At 38.8% G+C, this 25679-nt stretch overlaps 1 pseudogene; it reads left to right on the plus strand.

Moving 5' to 3' along the window:
- LOC147011052 (sodium-dependent proline transporter-like) overlaps window positions 1–25679 on the plus strand; it is a 124725-nt pseudogene that overhangs the window by 64277 nt on the left and 34769 nt on the right.

Consider the following 25679-nt stretch of genomic DNA (forward strand, 5'->3'; position numbering starts at 1 on the left):
GAAGTAAAAGCTGAAGATTATCTCTATATTTCAGTGGAGGAACATATGCGATTGAGGAATGAAGGTCAAATATTTGAGTAGGTTTCTCTTGGTACAACAAAATATTCACATTGAAAGAGTGAGTAAAGGAAACTAAAATCTGGTGGTCTTGGGATATTAGAAACTAATCCAGAAGGAACGAGACAAATTATTAAACATCTGAGCGGAGTGAAGATTTTATCATTCGGTTTTGATGTTGATGAAGAAACTCAACAGAAACATATGAAAAGCAAAGATGCAAGTATTAGTGAAGAAGAAATTACAACTCGTATAAATGTTAACAAAGAATTTGATGAAATATTTGAAGAAAAGGATTTATTTGAACACATCTACTTGGATGATGAAGAAAAGGAAAATTTCCCTGTTGATCTTTACAATTCATTAAATAATATTTTCCAATAAATAATGGATGCGAAAGAAAGAGCAAGAAGATTTAAGGAACATCAAGAGTTGGTTTCAAAAGTTGTAAAACAACAAAAAGACATAAAGAAGAAACACAGACAGAAACTAACGGGCGAAGAAACATTTGAAAGAAAACACGAGAAATTTTTTAAACCACTTTTAAAAACTTCCCAAGAAAAAATGAAAGATGTTTCCACAGTTCCCACACTAGAATATACTCCTAAAAAGCTTCAAATGTTAAAAGATTTTGAACAAATGACGGAGGAAGAATAAGAGCATTTTGGAGAATTAGAATATGATGATGAAGGTTTATTTCAACAACTGGAAGAGATTAATCGATCCTCTGATTATATTGGGAATGCTCTTCAAAAAAATGAATATTCAGCGGATTCAAAAACCAAAGCAGGACTCATTCCAAAAGAACAACCAGCAATATTTCATCTTGTTCAAGAAAAGGTTTTGATATTTATTGATGAATTAAGGTTCTTGGGTTCTGCTCAACCCCCTGTTAAACTAACTCCGAGATTAATGTTTCTTCTCACAAAAGATGGAAGACAAGGTTCAACTGTGAGGGATGAATCAAAGTATATTGATAATCCATTGGATATGAAAAATAATGATGATAGAGTATATATTGATCTGCTGAACACTCTTAATTATAGGGTTAGTATTTCTGCTAAAAGTAGAAAAAATGAGAAGGAGAAACACATTATTCAGGCTTTAAGTATCCTTGGTTCAGGTATTAATTTTCTTCCAAATGACCCATCGCAATTAGTTAATAGACTGTTATTGTTGTTAGGTAGTAAGAAGGCTGGAAATAACAATTGTTTCATCGAAGCATCAGCCATTTTAGACCAGTTGATGAACATGAAAATAATTAATAAATCTCAATATAAAGACATTTTATCTCATCTTAAATAAGATGAGAAGCACAATCCTGATTTTAATTTAAAAACAAGCGACCACACATCTTCATTTCCATACCCACTACAACTTGACACAACAAAAGAATGTGAGGTGTTTTTATTGTCCATGGAAACTTATACTACCTTATTTGATATAACTGATAAAAATAACAAGTTTAGTTATAATCCCGGAAGTGGATACAAAACGAATACAGTCTCACCCGGAGCATATGAGATTTCTCAAATATCATCTGAAATTGCTCGTCTTATGAAAGAACAGGGGGATGAACCAAAAAATATTGTCATCGATATTCAAAAACATACTTCAAAATCAACGATTAAAGTTTAAAATAACTGCAAGGTTGATTTCACAATTGATAATTCATTTAGAGAGTTATTGCGTTTCTCCTCAAAAAAGATTGAAACGAATGTGACTTTTTACAGTGATAATGTCATTCCAATATCCTCAGTAATAAATTTGGTGTTAATTCGTTGTGATTTGATTGATGGTGCTGAAAATGATGGAATAAAAACAAATCCAATATTTTCATTCAGCGCATACTCACCCCCAATTGGTTATAAATTCAATATGGAACCCAGAAATTTGGTTTATCTCCCTGTGTCAGGAAAAACCATACACAAAGTAAAATTTAGGATAACCGACCAAGATAATCGTATGATTACTTTTAATGGGAAAGTTATATCCATAAAGCCTGGTGTTGGCACAGTGGTTAGGGCAGCGGCTTGGGATCCAAAAGGTCCTGAGTTCAAGCCCCGTTGGGCCACTGAATTAATACACCAGGGGTTGACTCAGCCTGTCATCCTTCTGAGATCGGAGAAATGAGTACCAGTGTACTGGGCCGGTGTATACCCCGGTTAAAATAGGTGTGTCGTAAGAGGCGACCAGCGTTGCGTCAGGAAGGGCATCCAGCGTAAAACATGTGCCAAATCACTATGCGGATCATGCGGATGTTTCGCTGTGGCGACCCCGAAAGGGAGCAGCTGAAAGAAGAAGAAGAAGAAGAAGAAGAAGAAGAAGAAGAAGAAGAAGAAGAAGAAGAAGAAGAAGAAGAAGAAGAAGAAGAAGAAGAAGAAGAAGAAGGGAAGAAGGGAAGTTTTCTCCATCTGAATTCACCTACGTGAAATTTCTCAATAACTAAATACGATGGTTATTGTGAGGAAACACGAGTTGGGAAAATATAAAATCATTGCAGGGGATGGGATGTTCCATTCCCCATACTACAAGGGTGAATGTATGTATCTTGGTCGAGGATACTATAAACCTAAGAGACAAAGGGGTGTTGGACATCAATTTAGAGGAGATGGGATAATTGATACTCGAATAGGTATTGGTTCAACTTTTCTTAAACATAAAGACCTAATTGTTTCAACTGCTTCTGCTGTGGGAAATGTAGCAGGTGCTGTAAAGAGCATAAGAGATGCCCAGAAGGAATCTCATAAATTACTAGCAATAAAAGAAATTAAGAAAGGCAAAACTCTGTTGTCCCCCAAGAACGACAGAAAATAATTTGAATACTTGGATCAGGGTTTCAAAAGTTTTAACATCTTTTTTCCAAAATAAATACAAGTATGGAAGCAATTTATAGTACCTATGATTTACATGATACTATTATTATCTCAAACTCCACTAAAAAAGAAGATTACTTCAAGGTAAATGCAATATCTGTAACAGACTGGAATACGAATGGTACAAAAAGTTTTGAAATAAATAATCAACAAACCTATTTGAATCTATCCGAAAGTTTCTTGTTGTGTAAATTTACATTCACTAAGGCTGGGAATAACACAAACGCTACACTCGTAAATGATTTCTTTTGGAAAATGTTTGATAGTGTTCGTTTGTACATTGGAACACAAGAAGTTGAAGCGGTTTATTATGTCTCTGCTGTATCTGAAACGATGAAATTTACACTATATTCATTCGGTGAAAGAATGGGAAAGGGGGCTGTCGAAGGTTTTATTCCTGATATGTCAACGGGAACAAACACAGACCCCAGTTATACTCAAAGAAAGGCAATGTATAATGATGATACAAAAGCAGGTAATAGTTTTACTGTGGCAGTTCCTTTTAAAGGTAAATTTGGATTTTGTGATCATGATGAAGTTCTGTATGGTCTTAAAATTAGATTTCAACTCCAAAGGAATGATAATGAAAATAGATTGCTTTTTGGTGTTGGTCGTGCTTTTGGTGAGTAGAATAAATTTGTAATTGATGAAATGAGTTGGTATATTAGTGATATACTCCTAATCTTAAAAGAGAAGAGATGTTGAATAGAAGACTTAACTCAAAGAAACCACTCAGTGATACCTCAAAAGAAGATGTCAACACGTTAAACTCAACCAAACCACTTACACGTGGAATTTGGGTGTTCTGGAAGGAAAGCCACGATATCTGTGGATCATTTTTAAAAAGCCAGATGGTGATACGATGACTGATAAGAATAATGCATTGAGTGATAATGCTAAGGTGAAACAACTTCGCGTTTCTCTCGATGGACCATTTTATCCACGAGATAGATTGGAAATTAATTGGGAAAAAATGATTTTGCTGAAGCATACAAGTCTTCGCAAAAGGTGTGTGAAAGTAATGGATATAAAGAACCTATGTTGGATATGACAGCATTTAAAAGTTTGTATACAATCTACGCGTTTGACCTGCGCGCTCAAAAGGAAACTATAAAGTCTAATCGAGTGGATACTTCCCTATACTTTGAAAGCGGAGAGAGTGAAGAAGTTGATACATATTGTTTGCTTTTGGAAGAAACAGAATTGCAGATTACTACAGATAATGGTGTTGTGATTAGTCTCAAGTAATTTTTTTATGAAATAAATGAGTGGCAAAGTACCAACTGGGGTGTATGTTAATCAAATCAATCTTCATAAACTATCATCTTGTGTTCAAAATCAAAAGCCTTGTACGATTAACGTTAATACAATTCAGAGAAAAGGAGCAGTAAGAATTGATGTTTTGCTCATAAGAGAACATGTTAAAATCTTGAATGATACTGGCTCACTTAAAATTAAAATGACAAAACCAATGTTGAAAAAATATTCAATAAGAGAGACGAGTGGAGGATTTCTCCCATTTCTAATTCCTTTATTTGCTGGTTTAATTGCGGTTGGAGCATTGACGGGTGGTATTTCAACAGCGGTGAAAACTGGCAATGAAAGGAAGGCTCAACTCCAGGCTCAAAAAGAATTGGAAAGACATAACAAAAAGTTGGATAAATAAATTCGTGGAAGTGGTGTAATTGTAGATTTTGCTGAAAAACTTGAAGGTCTGCCTGATAAAGCAAGATTGTTTGTTGGAGATATGCTTTCTTCTATTGCACAAGCAGGTGTAAAATTAACTAAAAGAGGTCATGGATTATATATTTCTAATAAATCAATGAGCATTGATGAGTGGTTTTAAGAATTTGGAAAGAATACAACATCAAATTTACAACTTGTCAAATATTGTAAGAAATTAAAAATTCATAATGTGGTTATTTGTATGAGAGATTAATTAACAAATGTGACTAAACATACAAAGAATATAATTATGAACTTCGAAGATAATAATGGGAACGGTTCTCATTGGGTTTGTATTTTTAATCGTCAAGACAAACATTATTTTGATAGTTTTGGTCTTCCACCACCTGTTGAAGTCATAAAATTTTTGCAGAATGGTGTTTATCAAACATTTCAAGTCCAAGAATTAAATTCCAAGTGTTGTGGTCAATTATGTCTATATGTGTTATTTCAACTCAACAAAAATAAAAAATTTTATGACATTATTTTTAATCTAACATAAATGACTGATGTTGGTAAAGATGGTTCTATCTTTCGTGTATCCCAAGAACTGGATATTGATTTCTCAAATTATTACACAAAGGCACAGGCTGAACGACATAAATATAATATAACGAAAAATATTAATATGAAAAATACTTATCAATTAAACAACTATCCAAGCCCGACTGATGCGAATGACTTGGTGAGATTAAGCGATTTATCACAATATATATCCTTAAATAAAACGGCCGTGTATTCTAAAGATACAGAAGTGTTGATTTTATCTCCAGGTCATACAGAATTCACAGTTCAAATTAAAATAATTTTTTATAAAGAAGGGCGTATCGTTTGTATGAGAATAGAACAATGGGGTATGATATGAACGATTTAGGGTATAATTGGTCATTTAAAATTGACCGAGAAGACCTGGAACAATTAAATCACTCTCGTAAGGAAGAATATTCTCCACTTGGTGTCGAGAATGAGTTTTGTGAAGCTACGATTAGTAAACAACAAAAAAACGAATTTAATAAGGGTAAATATAATCATGGTTTTGCCCTAGTTTATATCATGAAAACAGAAAAAACACGATTATATATAATAAGTTTATGAAATACAAAATGATTTAACTATGGGAAGATGGAGAGGTGTTTTGTGCCATAATATTATTCTAACATATCTTTCTAATACATAAATGACAGCAAGAAGGCTTCAAGAAAAATATCATTTCTGTCCCCAAGCATACCTTCAAGAAAAGGGTATTCGGTATTTTAGTAAATATGTTCTTCAACATAAGAATGAGATATTTTCAATAAAAGACTGGCATTATGCTGATTTTGTTAAACTGACAACTTCAGATTTAATTAGAATCTTAAATTATGAAAAAATTATAAAGTTAAGAAAAGGTAAGGCTCTTTTAGAAATTCAAAAGAAATTTTATTGGTTTCCTGTTGTTAAAAAATTATTTTGGATACAGGAATAACAAGAAATCCTGATGAATATATGTATGATATTCTATGGGGTGTTAGCGATTCAACGATAGTAAGGGACGAGGAAGGAGTTGAAGAGAGAGAAGAGGAGGAAAAGGAGAAGAGAGAGAAGAAGGAGAGGGAGAAGAAAGAGAAGGAGGATAGGGAGAGAGAGAGAGAAGAGAGAGAAGGAGAGGGAGGAGAGGGAGGAGAGGGAGGAAAGAGCGAGACTAAATAAATTTGAAAATATGGAAACCAATGAGATTAAAAAAAGATTGGGGGTATTACAGAAAATACCTCAACCCACCGAGGAGGAATACAAAGAATTGACAAGTCTATTTGCAATATTTTCGACAAGACTATTGACATCTGCATGATATTCATTTTAATTCAAGTTTTTCATTTTTTTTCTAAAATAAATGGAGAGAGTGAAGGCATTTCTAAGGATTCTTTATGTTTTAAAATTAAGATTCAAATGTGCATATTGGAAACTAAAAAGGTTTTTGCATTCTGCAGGAATTTTTCTCATAAATAAATGAGTTATTGTCTCAAATGTAAAAAGAAAACTAATACTAAAAATATTTCGTATATTAAAAGTAAAAATCACAGGGTTATTCAAAAAGGTTTATGTTCGGTGTGTGGTTCAAAAAAAATCAACTTATCTCCAAACACAAACTTGGAGGAGATATACAAAAGTTTTTATCAGGAAGGAAATTTACAACTACTGGAGTACCAGGGGAATTACATCTACCAGGGTATTCTTTCTGTGGTCCAGGCACAAACTTGGATAAAAGATTAGATGAGGCAGACAATCCTAAACCATGGCGTAAGCCCATCAATAGGGTTGATGAAGTGTGCATGAGACACGATATTGATTATGAGAATAGCACAACTTTGGAAGAAAAGCATGAAGCCGATAGAGAAATGTTGTATAATTTGTCTCTGATACAAAATCCAACCTTGAGAGAAAAAGTTGATCGATTCATCGTGAAGAAGATGATCAGTGCTAAATTGAAACTTGGACTTGGAACTTCAAAAAAATCATAGGCTCTAATGATGTCATTAAGACTGAAGAGCAATTAGCTGATGAATTACATCAACCAATATTCACAAAGTTTCGTAGAAGGAAGATTTATTCCATGGAAGTTGATTATATCTGGTCCGCTGATTTGATTGAACTCAATAATGATAAGGGGTACATGTATGCTTTAACCATTATTGATTTGAGGAGTAGATACACATGGGTTGTCCCTTTAAAAAACAAAACAGGTAATAATCTTATGTTAGCCTTTCAACAGATATTTAATAAAAGTTAGAGAAACCTAAAAAATTGTGGACTGATGAGGGTCGAGAGTTTTATAACGAGACATTTATGAATTTTCTAAAAAAAATAACAGTATTACATTATACAGTACCTTTAATGAAGGGAAGGCCGTTGTTGTTGAACGTTTTAATCGTACCTTAAAAGAGAGACGATATAAAAAATTCACAGAACTCGGTTCACAACAATGGTCATCTTTTTATTCAGGATATTGTGGATAAGTATAATGACACGATTCACACGTCAACGAATATGAAACCATCAGAAACATTTACAAAATTAAAATATGAAAAAGAGATTAATATTAGAAAACCTAACTTCAACGTTGGTGATGTCGCAAGAATATATAGGTGGAAGTCTCATTTTGAAAAAGGATATATTAAACGATGGATGAACGAACTTTTTAAAATTGTTGATGAAATAGATGTGGTTCCTTGGACTTATAAGATATAAGGGAAGAAGGGGAAGAGATTTTTGGTTCATTTTATTTACAGGAATTACAAAAGACAAAACTAAGCAGAAAATACCCATGGGGGCAAAGGCTTGGTCCTTCACTCTCTCCTGCTATACACTGTTGTGGACACTCGAGGGTCAAGTCCGAGGTGTATAACAGTATATAATGTGTGTGAACAGGGACGTTCTTAGATCTGTGAACCCCAAACACAGAATCCTCAACTGAAAAGTCAAGCCTTAACTTTTGTTTGTTGGTGTGTGTGTGTGTGTGTGTGTGTGTGTGTGTGTGTGTGTGTGTGTGTGTATGTGTGTGTGTGTGTGTGTGTGTGTGTGTATGTGTTTGTGTGTGTGTGTGTGTGTGCAATGGGAGCAATGGGTTGGCGCTTCACTCCCTCCTACTATACACCGTTGTGGACAATCGAGGGCCAAGTCCGAGGTGTATAACAGTATATAATGTACGTGAAGTGGGAGGTTCTTAGATCTGTGAACCCCAAACACAGAATCCTCAACTGAATAGTCAAGGCTTAACTTTTGTTTGGCGGTGTGTGTGTGTGTTTGTGTGTGTGTGTGTGTGTGTGTGTATGTGTGTGTGTGTATGTGTGTGTGTGTGTGTGTGTCCCAACCCTCACATTCAAAATCTTAACCCCAACCCTCACATTCAAAATCTCAACCCCAACCCCCAACCCTCGCCCAACACAATGTCTTTTTCAAAATGAGATTTCCACCTATATATTTTTTCGTTTTTTTTCTCTTCTTCCAATTCTGTCTTTTAAGGTTTTCAGGTTTGATGATGTAGAAAGGGGGAGTAAGCCTGCACTTTCTTCCCAGAACAAACAATATATATTTTTTTATGTTTTATTCTCTTCTTCCAATTCTGTCTTTTAAGGCTTTCAGGTTTGATGACGTAGAAAGGGGGAGTAAGAACTTTCTTGATAGGTTTAGATCCCAAAGAGTGGTAGTATTTCAAGTCTCCAAAATAAACCCAACTTTCCAAGTCTCCAAGGTATAACCACATTCCTCTTGAGTTTACAAGATACGTTTCACATTGTGAGTTATCAAGCCAGAACCCACATTTCAAGTCTCCAAAAATATAACCATCTAACCAGACTCCCAGGTAGAATCAGAATTTCCAGAAATCTCGTGGGTTTCGGTGATAGATCTCACATAGTATAACTGTGGATCATCAAGGAAAACTCCATTTTTCTAATTTTTATGGGTTTCAGTGATAGATCTCACATAGTATAACTGTGGATCATCAAGGAAAACTCCATTTTTCCAATTTTTGTGGGTTTCAGTGATAGATCTCACATAGTATAACTGTGGATCATCAAGGAAATCTCCACTTTTCCAATTTTATGGGTTTCAGTGATAGATCTCACATAGTATCACTGTGGATCATGAAGGAAATCTCCATTTTTCCAATTTTGATGTGTTTCAGTGATAGATCTCACAAAGTATAACTGTGGATCATCAAGGAAAACTCCATTTTTCAAAATGTCTGAAAATTGTGAGTCTCCAAGGTGAAACTTGTATTCTGGCTCATCAAGGTATAACTTGTTCAGGGGGTATTGTCTTGATAACTCACCATGAGTACGATTGTTGCAAAACTCTTTTTCAGGACTTTGCTGGTCTCCAAGGTATAACTCTTTGGTTGGATCATCAAGGACGAACTCGTTCTGTGGGTCATGGTCGCTCATAAGGTCTTCAACCAAGCCAACAATTTTGCCCCAAGTTGTAGCCAAAGCTGTATTTTCATTTCGTATTTCAGATACAATTTCCTGTGAGAGAAACTAATAATGTATTAATCAAGTGATTTAATTATTAAATGAGTATGCTTCAATCAAAGTTTGAAAATAGGAAAATAAAATCTTACCTCAACAGATAAGAGGTTTGAATCCAGTTCATCAACTTGAAGGTTTCGTTCCATGCATGTAGTCAATCTGCAAGGAACCCCAAAGTCATCCCACTCAAGGTCTCGCTCGTTCTTTGGGTCTTGGTCGCTCACAAGATCTTCAACCAAGCCAACAATTTCGTCCAAAGTTGTGGCAAAATCGGTATTTTCAGATACAATTTCCTGTGAGAGAAAATAATAAGGTATTAATTAAGTTATTTCATTATTAAATGAGTCGATGCTGAAATCAAACTGAAAATAGGGAAATAAAATCTTTCCTCAATGGATAAGAGGTTTGAATCCAGTTCATCAACTTGAAGGTTTAGTTCCATACAAGTCGGAGAGTTCCAGGCAAGCACACAGCACACCATTGCCAGCAAAAAAAATGTTTAAAAGGAGCCTGGGCTTGAGGCTTTTGTCGGGAAAGACTGGTGGGTGTGGTTTCCTTTGGAAATTCCCTGGCCAAGCCCAGGCAAGCCTTCGTTGGGAAATTTTTCAAAACCATAACATTCCAGAATATTCTAGTGATTTCTTTGTGAGTCAGAGATGAACTGGAAATGATGTAAGAGTAGGCGGATAAAAAAGTGGGCGGGGCTTATCAAAAGTGGGCGGGGCTTGGGAAGTGGGCGTGGTTTACAGAAATACCTCATGAAAAGTGGGCGGGCTTCGGGGAAAGTGGGTGGGGCTTAAATAAAAGTGGGCGGGGCTTATAAAATTCATTAAAACGTGGGCGGTGCTTATAAAAAGTGGGCGGGGCTTAACAAAAATAACCTGTAGCTCAGGAGGTGGTCAAACAAGAGTATTAAGAGAAGTTTATCATTTCGTAATGCCACAAAAGGGGTATCTTAAAAAATATAAAGATTCAAATGTTTTGTTTTTAAATATTTTAGATGGGGATTATTGTGCAAAGAAAATTAAACTATTGAAGGAATTTGAGAATGAACAAATCTTTATAGGTTCAATGAGTGATCTCAACAATATGCATTGGTTGTTTGAAAAAGAATGTCCCAAGGCTTAGATGTTTCAGATATTTCTTTAGAATCACCTTTAACAAATCACATTACTACTTTACTACTTGAACAAATCTTCATCTTATTGCATTGGTTATTTGAAAAAATGTGTCCCGAGGTTAAAAGGGGAGACAAACAAATATACATTGTGATAAAAAGGGGGTTTACTTTTTAGGGGGAAAAAAAAAAGAATCGCTGAAAATCCCCCATTCATTTACATGGGGAAAAGTGAGAGAGAATCAGTATATTCACCCTACTCACGGGCCATCAGCTTACTCTTCCAAGTATCACAAAGGCAGCAGACAAAAGACAAATCAACATGCTGTTGTATTTTGAGTGGCTATAGACAACTCCATTGTCATGATGACAATCTATGGTTGAGAAAACCCAGACTATTGTGCAACCCTTGTGTCACCTTGTGCTTCGTGTGGAACTAGACTCGGTGGTATTGTGGTAAATCTGGGACATCGGCAGTTCCATTGGACACTGTCTGAGTTGTACTATAAATAATAATGGTACATGTTGCTTCCTCATGTGTCACTCAGCATTTGGAGGGTAGAGCACACATAAATCCCTTTGGTGAGCTTGGAATGGGGAAGGGTGGAGATTAGTCCTCAACTGCCCCGCTGACTCCAGAGAGAGAAATGGCATGACAAAGGTGGTGTCTCTGGAATCCAGAACGCTCAGACAAGTTTCTGTTGAATACTTTGCAGTTAACTTTTCTCCTCATTCACAAAAATCTTGCCTATTCCACCTCCTGTGATAGCTTCAGGAGGTCTTGGGAGTGAGATTTAAAATATATCGATGTTGTATTGTTTTGACTCACCTGCACACGTCAATGACAGTTTCGCAGAGAGTTTGGCCTGCTCTACTTTCCCCACTCCATGAGCACTGCCCACTTGCATTGTTGCTGCCATTGCCACTCCCAGTGGAATCTGAATGAATCACAGCCAGCCAATTGGTTTCAAAACCACTTTTCTCTGAGTTTGGAATCTATATGAAAAAGCACTTTGTTGAAGATGAATCATTTCTGCTAAAATACAATAAAATCCAAAGCAATTGTACATGTCATTAATTGGTTTGTGCTTAGTGTGGCACAACCCAATTAATTTGTGTGCAGTGTGTTTGTACATTTGTCCTCAGGATGTTTAATTCCTCTCTGATCATCAATTTGGATTTAGACCCGGTCACTCTGCCCTGGACGTGCTGCTTATGCTTTCCCAACAATGGATGGTGTTCCTCAATGCCAGACATGAGATTAGAGCAATCTCCCTAAACATATCACAAGCTTTTGATTTGTATGGACTGGCAACCGACATTGCTCACCAAACTCTTCTTATGGTATCCAAGTCAATCTCCACTCAAGGCTTGTGGACTTCCTCTTCTGTTGAAGTCAACACACAGCTCTTGATGGAATTCTCTCATCTCCAATTCCCATCCAGGCTGGAGTTCCTCAAGGCAATGTTCTTGGCCCTATGCTTTTTCTGGTTTTCATCAATTTTCTCTCTGACTCTCTAGAAAATCCTCTTTATGTCTTTGATGATGACTCCACCCTCTGCTGTACCATCTCATCTCCCAGAGTGGCAAGCAGCAGCCTCTCCACTCTGCAGAACTGGATAAAATCACAAGCTGGTCCAACATGTGGAACATGTCTTTCAATCCTGACAAATCTCACACCCTCACTATGTCTCTCCAAAGGGACCATCTGGGAACCCACCCCATCTACCTTCTCAACAATCCTCTTGAAGAAGTCCTTTCATTCCAGCTTCTGGGCCTCACTATCTACCATCATCTTTCCTGGGAAAGCCACATTTCCAAGCTGGCCTCCAAAACCAGATGGCGACTAGGCATCCTCCTTCATGCAAACTCCTTCCATGGTACACCTTAGCTCCGAACCAACGACAACGCGTTCATCTGTAGCTCAGTGGAGTACTACACTCCACTCTGGGCTTGCTCTCCTACCTCACACCTTGCTCAGCTTGATGCCGTGGAAACTAGGACATTTAAGATCATTGGAATCCAGAAGCTTTAATGAAAGGACTTCTTCCAGTGGATTTTTGAAAAAGTAGATGGAGGGAGGGGGGGGTTCCAAACAGTCCTTTTGGAGAGATGTGGTGAGAGCATGAGATTTGTCAAGATTGAAGGACATGTTCCACGTGTTGGACCAGTTTGTGATTTTATTCAGTTCTGCAGAGAACGAAGAAGCTGTTGCTTTCCGGTCTGAGGGATGACAAATGGTACGGCTGAGGGTGACGTCATCAGCAAAGAGATAAGGAGGACTTTCCAGAGAGTCGGAGAGGTGATTGATGAAAACCAGAAAAAGAACAGGGCCCAGAATGCTGCCTTGAGGAACTCCAGCCTGGACAGGAAGAGGGGAAGTTGTTTTATAACAACTGCCTCACCACAGGCTTCAGTGTACCAGGGGTGGGAAGAAGGATACATGGGATTATTCGGTGCATAAGTGTGTGACAAGGACGAATTGATACAATTTAGGTGACAATCAGAATCCAGACGCAATGAATTTTTAATATTCCAAGTCATTCTTCACCATTGAGATATGCTCCAAAAAAAAAAATCACACAATGCGTTGCAAAACATGGAAAGCCATTTACAGATGGGGAATATATAAAAGAGACTTTTATCAGTTGTTAACACGTTTTGTTCAATGGTTTGGTCAATGACCACACTATCGTCTCCAGAATTAAAGGCGTACCTGTGTCTGCCAGATAAGTGGAGAGACGCATAAGCGAAATGGCCGAAAACGTTAACAAACAACAGACGGTGGTGTGAAAAGATGTAGTGGTATTTAGTGTCATGTTTGATGAGAGTGGGGATTTAAATGATGTACTGCGCTATCGGTATGTCAAGGAGATGGGGATGGGCCAGGCATCTACCTGGGGGATGGCCAGATGGAGGCTCCTGGAGTACCAGTGGAAAGTGGATGCAGCGACGTGGTTAGCAGTTGTTGTGAGAAACTGTGACTCAGACGAAGTTCGAGAAGAGCTATGCTGCCTAAAACCCATGCATAACATAACAGGGGAAGATACAGTGAGGATGTTTGTTAATCATTTTGAGGAAAGAGGAATTGACATCAGATAAATCGTTTCTGTGACAACAGATGGTGCCCCTGCTATGGTCGGAAAACATGAGGGATTTGTAAAAATCATTGAGGATCAAAATCGGTTTGGATTTTTTTTAATTGCTATGTAGTGCCTAAGCCGTTGTAGCTATGTGAAGGGTAATAGTAAATGATCCCTTACCCCATTCCTTCGTGGGTGCAAGGAAGTGTTTTTGCCCCCACAAAAAAAATCAAAGCTTTCCTACTCTATCCATTCCTTTGGTCCTATTCTTTCCCATTTTTGGAACCACCTTCCTGAAGCTTTTAATCCCACTCTTCCTTCCAGTGCTGCAACAATCGGTAATGCACTACTACCTCATTTCAATTCCCCATCCCCATCCAGTCTTTTCTTCCCAATTTAACCATAGCTTACACAACCTTACCCTCAACTTTCAGGTTATCTTTTTCTTCCCTCCTATCTTAATCATCTTTTCCTGATTGTTCATTGATGTGCAGATTTGTATCAAAATGTGATGGCACTGCCCTACTGTCATTTTGTTATCTTCTTACCGTGTGTGTGTGCGTGTGTGTGTGTGTGTGTGTGTGTGTGTGTATGTGTGTGTGTGTGTGTGTGTGTGTGTGTGTGTGTGTGTGTGTGTGTGTGTGTGTGTGCCAGGTCAGTGTGTGTCTTCTCCATAAGTCCAAAACCATGAAACCGATCAGGCCAAAACTTTGCATGAATACTAAAGAAGCTCCAAGGGAGTGTATGAATGAAAACTGAGTGTTTGAGTAAATTTAAACAGCCATTTTGAAGATAATTTAGGGTGTGGTCATCTCAACAAAAATATAATAAGCCTTACAAGGATGGGGGCATTCCATCTTTGTCATCCCTTTATCACCTCGCTTGGGTCTTAAGCCTCCATTTTGCTTGGTCTGCTCAACAATGCCGAGACTTGGAACAGGCTCGAAAGGTTTATTGAAGAGAAAGCGGTCAAATTTTTTTTTCATGTTCTGCACTCATACTATCGAATGCCTGAACTTCATCCCTATGAATCACTGTTTCCTTTGCTTTTGTGGGTTCTATAGTTTTCAAATTAGGAGCTTAGAGTGATTTCCAGAATTATGTGATGCAATTTACATGATGGACTGTCACGGACTAATTAAATTATATAATCACAATATGATTTCTAATTTGAGGATCGGATCTTGTGGACGACATAACTTTTGAAATCTGGAGTGAAATATGAAAAATTTAAGAAATCAGTGATTATTATAACTTTAAAGCGTATTTATTTATTTATTTACTATCCATCTCTTCCTGCCATGATGTCTTAATTCATACCTCCATGGGATAGCATTTCACTCTATTTGGATCTGTGATACTTGCAGGAAACCTAAAGATTTGAACCATTCGTTTTTAAAATTCCCTCCGTATTTTGGATCAAGATTTCCGAAAATTTTCAGCCATTTGAGCCAGAAGCATCCCCAACTCTGCAAGGAGGTTCTGAGATTTTAAAAGCAGAGCAGGAAATCCATGTAGTATGTCGTATGATGGATTACCTAAAAGGTTTCTTCATTCACCACTGTAATGTCTTGGCAGTGTTATGTCTGAGCGCGTGGCACATACAGAGCTTTGCGTCTCTGAAAATGCCATAAAACGTCTAAACAAGAGGAAGAAGATCCTTCCTTCTTGATATTCAGTGAAGTGATGGGTGGGAGGGGAATGGGTGGGGTTGGTGGAAGCAGCGCAGGGGAGGGATGGGATGAGGGAGGGAATGGGGTGGGAGGAGAGTAGGGATGGGAGGACGGTCCCGGCATCACCGGGCAACGGGTACCTTTACTCGTCTATATTAATAAAAGTGTGTGTGTGTGTGTGTGTGTGTGTGTGTGTGTGTGTGTGTGTGTGTGTGTGTGTGTGTATGTGTGTGTGTGTGTGTGTGTGTGTGTGTGTGTGTGTGTGTGTGTGTGTGTGTGTGTGTGTGTGTGTGTGTGTGTGTGTGTGTGTGTGTGTGTGTGTGTGTGTGTGTGTGTGTGTGTGTGTGTGTGTGTGTGTGTGTACTCCATAACTCCAAAGCTACAAAACCTACCAGCCTGAAACTTTGCGTGCACACGAAGAAAACCCCAAGGAAGTGTAAGAGTGAAATTGGATTTTTGGGCAAATTAAAACACCCCTTTTGAAGATAATTAATGGCCTTGTTTAATCATATCCTTCATCAGGCGATCCTCGGCCACCTTGCTCTCTGGGGTCTTAAGGCGTTTCCTGGGTAACCTCACTGGGGTGAGTCTGGGAAAAGGAAGGATGTAATGTTGTGATTTTATCAACCACATGCTGAAATTGAAACGCACACAGCACGTAGACTTTCAGAATAGTTATCTCCATTATGAAAGTTACGAATAGCACCTTTCCGAGAGGAGTTATTATGTTATTGAATGTGTTGGGTTGGGTAGTTAGCACCCCCTGTCAATAATGATTTGTCAATTGGGAGAATAAAGTCATCAGCACGTGATGACGTGTGCCATGATAGCCGTCATCACAGGTCATGCATGTTTCACTGCCCTGGCATTCAAAGTGTGCGATGTATATCAGCATTCTGGAATGCATGCCAAATTCTCCCATTCCCCTTTATTGTTTAAAGCCCAACAAAGTCTTTGTTTGTCTGTTTGTCTGTATCGACGTCTACCCTGTGTTGTAATTTATTGCCGTCTTCCACTGTACTTATCGTTTCCCGAATCCCCGTTTATTCCCCTCCTCCCAAAATGATTGGCAAACAAACCAAGACACGAACCGGCCTCCCTTATATGATTGCCCCCATTCCCTGGCTTTGTGGCATGAACACTGTTGGACATTTGGGGTTCATCCCAGGAGCAGGGGGGGCAGGGTAGAAGGGATTCCTCCCATGTTGAGTACAGAGCTCTGTTAATGACGACAGCCAGAAGGACCAAATGTCTGAATATCCAGCCGGGCAGTAGAATGGGTGGGGCTGCGGGGGAACCCTCCAATGGCTGGCATGGGGCTGGCTTCTGGGCTCTGATGTGGTTCAATGGGTGGACCCAGGCCGCCTCGGGGATCTGACACGTCGCTCTTTGACCCACTATGCCCCAAAGACCATAAAGCTGCACTTGGCGTGCTGATTCTCTCTGTCTTTCCCCCATGCTACCTTGGTCCTGGTTGCCGCGCTGTCTTTCTTCTTTTGCCTTGAGCTATTGGGATCCTTGTCGTGGCACATGCTCATTCTCTCTGTGCCTTGATCATCGCACTCGTTTCTTCCCTGGTCCTGGATGCATTGGTTCATGCTCCCGATGCTGGTGGACCCTTGGTGATGGAGAGCACTTTCGGGGCCATTTCGGAGAGCGGCTCCAAGTTGGGGAGGGTGATGATAACGTACATACCAGTCCCAATTTGTCTCCCATTTGTGTGTGGTCTGATGGGTACCATGTTTTGTTAGTCAGAAGGTAAGGCATAGGTTACATCTGCAACTTGAACATTTGCTTTCCCTTTTCATAAACATACACCTTGATTACACTCTTTTAATTGCATTTACCCTTTGCCTGACCCTGTTTCCCTTTGATGCCATTCAAGCCCTGAAGTTCCCCTCCCTCCTTCCTGTATACATCATCACTCAATGTAAATAAATTATTCTTGATATGTTTCCAATCTGCCCCTAGTTAACCTTTCTTCCATTGGTCCAGCAATGTCCATGTGTGGATTTGCCGGGAGGGTATAATTCCCCACTAATGGGCTCTCGTATCAATCGGGCATTGTGCTCGTGGAAATCTCGGCCGCATTAATCACGATCCAATAAAGATAATGGCATAATTTCTGAGGGTGTAATTCCCCGATAAGGAGATCACGTGCTCTTGATAAGGTAAATGGTGTAAGACGGAGGACCCAAAGTCACATGGGCAACCTATTGGCATTCGCAGACGTCTCGTGACCCACCACGACACAAAAATTTTCACGGGCAATAGCCCACGATTTCTGAGGGAACCAGGGATATACCCCCCCCCCAACCCTCATAGCACCCTCGCGACTCCTGGTCCGCAACAATTATTTAAGCTGCCCATCAGGTTTTTGACTTTGTGTTGTCCTCATTTATTGCGGACTTAATTTGGGGGACATTCAGGACAGCCTCAGCATAGGTTAGTTTACCTTTAGTTTTCACTTGTATCTGGGCAGCTCATTGGAAATTCAAGGCATCCTCCAAAGGCTGCACTGTGATCCCCACCACAGTTGGCACAAGACATTTTATCACTGGTGCAACTTCCGTATCAATGGTCTCCATTACATTAGCTGCAGCGTTGTTTGCCCCAACAAGCTGGAGCAGTATTTTCTTTCTTTTTGAATTGATTTTTTTTCATCAACCGGTGTCACAAGGGGAACCAAACGGGTTCACAGGTCGTCTAGTATGTATAGAAATATATATATATATATATATATATATATATATATATATATATATATATATATATATATATAGTTGTATTTTCCCTGTCTGTTCATCAATATAATGGGCCCCACCAGTAGTAACCCATAACTTTGCATTACGTTGGAATCCTCTAGCCCATCTGCACACTTTGTGGGTACCTGTATTACTGTGAGATAATTCATTTAATCTGGAAATAAAATGATTGGAAGGTTAATTTCGCTTCTGGACGTTCTGGACCTTGTAGTGCGTGTCTGTGTTCCCCATAACCTGTATCGTTATAATCCCGCTCACTGGACAGTGTCCAACATTTCAATGTACCCAAGGTTCAAGACAAGCTTTTGACTCCGATTATTTGGCAGGAAAGAAACACAGCACAATAATTCAACTGATCATAAACGTGGGTGTTTCTATTCAAACAGTTGTGTTGCTAAGCTCTGCCTTGGAAGGATTGAGGTGGCAGAGCACCTCTCCGGTGCATTCAAGCAGCACTACACCCCTGCATTTCATTAATCCTGTGTTTGTATTGGTCCTGCAAATGCCAACAAATATCCTATTTGTCACATTTCCTCATGACGTCTTCACGTTGCATTACAGCTGCTGCTTACCGCTGTTAAATGCGTGTGTCAACACGAAAAATTTCGCATTGTGGGAACTGTCTCTTAAAATGAAAAACTGCCAGACGATTGAGGAGAGGTATCTGAAACTTTCAGAAACTTTCTGAAACCGTCGAAAAATCTGAAACTTTCTGAAAGAGGTATCTGCAGCATGTATAGTATAGTGGGCTTTTTTAAACAGTACAGGACGCGCTGCATGTCTGAGTTACCAACTACACTGCAGCGTTCTGCTGATTTACAATTACATGCATATGTGTGCAGTCAAAACCTCTGTAAGGCAGTCAAGTCCACACCAGATGCCATTAACCCATGGTTATGGGCAGAGAATAGAAGAACAGGAATAATTTGGCAAAAGGGGGGGGCGATGGGATTGGGATTAGCTCCAAGTGCTTGACGCTTGTCTGGGTCTTGACTGAAACCATTTCGGCACTGCTTTAATTGCAAATCCCTGAGGAATCTTAAAGTTGGTGACAGTCTCTTGTGTTCTCTAAAAGTGTTATCTGTCAAAGACAGTCTCTTTTGTTGGTTCTGTCCAAGGCCTTGAAAAAATATTTATATTTTCCAATTTTTCCAATTGCGGATTTTCTTTGCAAAAATGCATCATGTATGTACAATCTGATATCATGTCAGAAAACTATTCATTCACACACGTAAAACAATTCAATCAAATGTTCTCCACTCCATGTATGGAATGCTGAAGTCCCTGGCACGGTGACAAGCCCATAGCACCCTGACGCTATCTCTTTGCCAGCTGGATGCTTCAATTCTCCACTTGGTGCCACAGCTGTGGGCTGATGACAAGTTCATGGTGGATCATTTTCGATCCAGCTTTTAGAAGATCTCGCAGGGCACCCTGGCACCTCATGTTATGCACTCTTGGCCATTTTTGATTCGATTTTATTTCATGAACGTGGGTGTTCGTTACATCAGATTATGAGTGTGCTCCATTTATTTACTTCTCTGACCGTCTTTCATGTCCATCTATCTTTCCTCCTGGAATTCTCATTTTTCCTTGTCCTCTGCCTTCAAATGATGAACTATTCCGTGAAAACACCTTTCATGTTATGACCCACCATTGCAGATTTTGCAAGTGAGAAAACATTTTGGCAAGTGAAACATACAAGTGAAAGGAAAGCGAAGTTGCATGAGAAAATAAAGTGACTACTTTTTATTAATGATTTGTTTGAATATTTCTGAACTTATCCAAAAGGTGCATTCCTTGTTCCCTACGTGCTGATGCTCCTACTCTGTGGCATTGCCTCCCTTTACATGGAGATGGCTGTGGGGCAATATTCATGCCGGGGACCGTACCATATGCTGTCTCAATTTTGCCCCTTATTTAAAGGTATGCCCCGCATGTCTGCATTTTACATATGAATATTGTTCAAAAACAACCCAAATTTAACTGATATTCCTAATTTGTGAACTGGTATGTCATCACAGTTATCAGTCGAGATTCTGGACATCAAACAAAGTGTCAATTCCAGACATGACTACCCGAAATAGAAAAGATCAGGAGCTGCTCTGATACCTGAAAGATGATGTTCAACCCCAAAGTATCAAAAATTTATCCTGCCATTTTTAAATACTCCTTTTGGTCTCGTTTCTTTCTTTCTTTCTTTTTGACCAAATTCTGGAGGAGAGAGTCTTGAGCTCCTTCCTCCACCTCACTATCAGATGTGACCTCTTCTGCCAGACCACATTTCAAACCTGTCTTCTAAGTCCAGACACTGACTAATCAATCACACACCACCTTGTCAGTTATTGCATTTTAGCACAGTTCAACTTCTCACAAAGTACAAGTAGTTGATGGAAAATGCAGTGGAGAATGTTCTCTTTGTATGCTAAAGTTGACACTTCCTAACTTTCTACTTTTGGATGTTGGAAAAACTTAAAGTGTGAGCATCATGAGCAGTACCAAACAGATTGTTGATGCAAATGGCTTGCACTTGTTCACAACAAACTGGCAGAACCTTGGTTTTTCATCATATTTCAATTTTTATTTCATTTTGTTTTATTATTTTTATACGTAGTTGAGGCTTGCACAAATAACATGAAAGAGTGAACAAAAAGAATATGTAAAAAATTACCCCAGTGCTGGAGTGACGGTCATCTCTGTGAGAAAATATCTAGCCTCCTGAAGGTAGGGCAGTTTTTGCAAACCTTGAAGTCACGTGACGCGAAAACGAAAGCGAATATCGAAAATCTGGCCAGATAAAATTTAGAGATTCTCCCATAGATTTATATGCCACAATCAAATTCAAGATCGCTTGAGAAATGTAGGAGGAGATAGATTTTGAAAATCATCATTTTCGCATTTTTTGCCAACTTTGAAGTCACGTGACAGTAAAACGAAAGCGAATATCGAAAATCCTGCCGGACGAAATTTAGAAATCGTCCCATTGATTCATATGCCACAATCAAATTCAAGATCGCTTGAGAAATGTAGGAGGAGATAGATTTTGAAAATCGTCATTTTTGCATGAAAATCGTCATTTTCGCATTTTTTGCCAACATTGAAGTCACGTGACACGAAAACGAAAGGGAATATCGAAAATCCGGCCCAATAAAAATTTAGATATTGTCCCATAGATTCATATGCCACAATCAAATTCAAGATCGCTTGAGAAATGGTGGAGGAGATAGAATTTGAAAATCGTCATTTTCGCAAATTCAAAGGCTTCGTGACCTTGACCTTGACCTTCGGTGACCTTGAAAGTCATACCATCGTGTACGTCTCATCGACCTCTATCAGGATCACTAATGACCAGATCTCCCGCTTCAACTTCATTGTGAATGGACGGACGGACGGACGGATCGTCACCTCTCCTCTCAATACCAATATTATTAGGTCATGCTCGAAGAGATGACCTAAAAAGGGAGCAGGCAATGTGTTCTTTATTATTGAATGTGATGTGTGCATACAAATTATCCAAATATGACAATGGAACAAATAAAAGATAAAGTATGAAAAAGGGATTACAAAAAGAATATCCTGAAAGATATTATTGTTTGTCCTTTTTTGGTTGGTGTGCAGCCAAGTGTATGCTTTCACATCATTTCACACATCAAGCTACGATCTGTGATATATTGTAAATAACTTTTTTGCACTGTTCCAGGTGTTTTGGACATTGTGATTTATATCTTGTGACTTTATTTGAGACTTCATTTGGCAGGTTTGGGCTTGGTAGTAATAACGGTGTCTGCCATTGGTAATGCTCACTACATCATCGTCGTGGTGTGGTCGATGTTCTATCTCTTCAAGTTATTTCGCACTCCATTTCCATGGCAAAACCAAGCCATTTTGAGCTACAATGAGAGCTTTTATGCAAATGAAAGCACATCTGCAGCCAACTGTATTTCAAGTACGTGTTCAATGACTCACACATCTTGCTTTCAGCTATGTTTTTTCACGGTTCTGCTAAATCGGCTTTTTAGTGCAGCATGCATGATATATGGGATGTTGCCCTGAATTTTTACTTTCAACCCACCGCAGCCAGGAGGTGCTACGCATATCCCAGGGAATATCACATCCTGGGGGAATCTGCTGGGATCTGTTTGGACTGCTACTGCTTGCTTGGATTGCTGTTTATTTCTGCCTTTTCCATGGAATTAAACTTGTTGGCAAGGTGACATTAAATATTAAAATATTCGTGAAAAATTGATTTTAGTAAATAATCGTTGACACCACAGAGGCATATTACCAAAATTTGGGAGAACGTAACACTGCATTAGGCAATACAAGTACAATAAAATCCATGTCATCTTTTATTAAATACTTGTTATTGATAAACTATCCTTCAACCTCTAAATGCAAAGTTCTCGCACCCCTTTAAAAAAAATCCATTGAGGTTATTGCAGAATCAACTGCAAGGAAAAAGTTGTAAGAAGTTTTTTTTTCCTGCCATTCTTTGAAGAATAGGAAAGGGAATATAATTAATGATTGGAGTGATCGATGTCAAGCTATGATTTGATGAATGGTGTAAGCAACAAAGTTAAATTGCATTCAGGAAGCAATGGGAATTATTTCAAGGGCAAAAGAGAGCATTTCCAGAATGAGGGCCAGAGGCTAAACAGCCATTGGGCAGAAAACTTTGTCGTGAAAATTGAGGGAAATATGGCTTTTATTTAGGTTAGAGAAGAGGTGGGGAGGCTACAAAGGAAGGAACTGCAACCAATAACATAATTCCTGAGTGCAGACAGGAAAAAATAATTACAGGAGAGGAAAAGTTTAAAAAAATATTCCTTACCAATACCAGGAGATGGAATATTGATATGGAGGAGGTGTAGCAAAAGTCGATCGTGAGGATTATGATATAGTTACAGTAAGTGAGACTGGTTTAATGAGGAGAGAAATAGAGGACGGGACCAATTATTGGTGGGAGTCCACTCCATGCTGATTTCGGCGAGTGAGTCAGAAATCCATCCACATATTATTCCCATCCAAAAGGTTTGCCTGGCATTGTCAAGAAAGGCTAAAACCATAGGCTGAATTATACTGGTAGCAATGGAGCAGGTTGTACTTTTATTTCGCAGTGGGTGGTTCTGTGTCTTTCATAGACTGAAACTAAAACCAACAGTTGCATTTTAACTGAAACCAGCAGGGTAACCATCTCAGACAGGTTCAAAAATGGCTCACCTCAAATAATAAATGTTTTGTAGTGTGTATCGGTATAAATTTGAATTCAACATAAAGTGATGATGTGGACCATGAACCATGGCATATGTTTGCCTTATAGACAATGGCGGTTCGCTGCGAAGAACTATTGTTTGTTATTAAAAATATGTCGTGCATTGTGATTAAAAATTCCCGTCCCAAAAGCCTGGCATTGTCATACTTGCGGAATCCATATAAACAATAGTTGCCATGGAAATAGCAATTTGGTAATTTCGAAAATTTTACCTATTAAGTGTCTTGAATGATTGAATGTTGTGATTAACAAATTTGGTTGATACTTTTTCTAATTGTGGCCTAATAGGTTTTTACATATTTTGGTTGGCATTGACATTAACCTTTGAGTCATTTTGACCAGAATTTATGCACAAGTACTACACATATGTACAAATAAGCTTTGTAAGTTTCAATTTGATTTCTTTAAAAATTCCTGAAGTTTGGCAATCATAAAATCACAAAAAAAATCTCATTTGATTGTAATGGGGTGAAACTTGTCGTGTACACCGTTTTCTTTTTGTCATGCTTGACTTTTCTCTTTGCCACGTGACCCTTTGTCTTTGCCACGTGATACTTTTCTCTTTGCCACGTGAGACTTTTCTATTTCAGCATGTGAGACTTTTCTCTTTGCCACGTCGGACTTTACTATTTTCCACGTGGGGCTTTTTCTTTTGCACTTGCGACTTTTCACTGTGCTACCAACCAAAATTAGCAGAACCTGAAAAATAAGACAGTGAAAATTAATTATTTAAATCATGGTGCGTGAAAGACACTGCAGATGCCCTCGAGCCCCTCCCTCATGCGCAAACCTTCTCTCCACAATGCTCCACTGTATCTTGCCTGCAAGATGTGCCGCACCCCACTTTGTATGGGAAAAGCATTGCACTTTGTGCCATGAACATGCATGTGAGGGTGAACACAGTCCCATGCGGTGAAGATAATCTGATCAGGTGAAGGTAATCAGATCTGCCAAAGGATTAATGACCACAGATGGACCAAATGTGCCCAATTAAACAATGCGCAAATGGAGTGAAAACAGAGAGGGATGCAGCTGGACTGAGGAATGACTGATCAGCTGTGGGGTTGAAGGTAAGACTGATGGGGTGATGGAGGAATTGTCAAAATGAGGTTTGGTGAAGGGGATTATTTGGGGATTGAGAAAAGCAGAGGGGGAAACAGACCAATGGTGTAAAGTAGGGTTGTTGAAAGGTCTGAATGTGGAGGGGGAAATGCACTGATGGGGGTACTGCAAGTAGCAGGACAAGGGGAGGGGAAGACATCACACCAGGAAAACACAAACTAACCTCAGTGCATGCCACCCATAAAACCCTTTGTCAAGTGGTCAAGGACGATCTACACACAGACGAAAGGAATAACTAATCGTTGGTTCATTTACATGTCAATGTGTGCTCTTCTCCCTGGGGTAAGTTTCCAAAATCATAACATTATAAGGCTCTTTCTAACCATTGACTGTTGACTGACTGATATTAATATTCGCTACCTTCTGGGTGACAGAGAAAGCTGAAATTTTCTGTGCCGACGGACATCGGAGCAAGTACACTGGGAAAAATTACAGAAATATTGAAAAGCATCTGTAAATGAAAATATAAATAAATCAAAAAATAATTGAAAAAAATACAAGCAGGTGAGCAACCTGAGACAATGGGGAAGAACTGGCTCATAATGGCTTACGATGTGTAATCATACCAACCATACTTTATACACATGCTGTATTCACATTGTAATTGTACATACTTTATACACATAACTGTACTCACATTTGAATTGTGCATCTATCTAATATTCTAATGTATAAAGCTCTTTATGACCAATGACTGACTGACTGACTGATATTAATGTTTGGTACCTTCTGAGTGAAGATAATGCTAAAATTTTGCGAGCCGAGGGGCACCGAAGCCGACGCACTGGAAAAAAATCAGAGAACCCTCAGAAAGAGAATCTGAATGAAAATATAAAACAAGCAGTCATAGACTGGTACTTACGAAATCGTCAACTTGACCTTTGAACTTGTCTAATAAAAGCTGTCTCTCGAGAAGGTAGCGACGCAAACCAGAATTTTCTACGATGATTCTGTACAAAACCATCAAAAATCGAATGTTTGAC

This window comes from Eptatretus burgeri, chromosome 16 (genome assembly GCF_056783735.1).
Source record: "Eptatretus burgeri isolate ZD-2024b chromosome 16, Ebu_testis_v1, whole genome shotgun sequence".
Classification (NCBI taxonomy): Eukaryota; Metazoa; Chordata; class Myxini; order Myxiniformes; family Myxinidae; genus Eptatretus; species Eptatretus burgeri.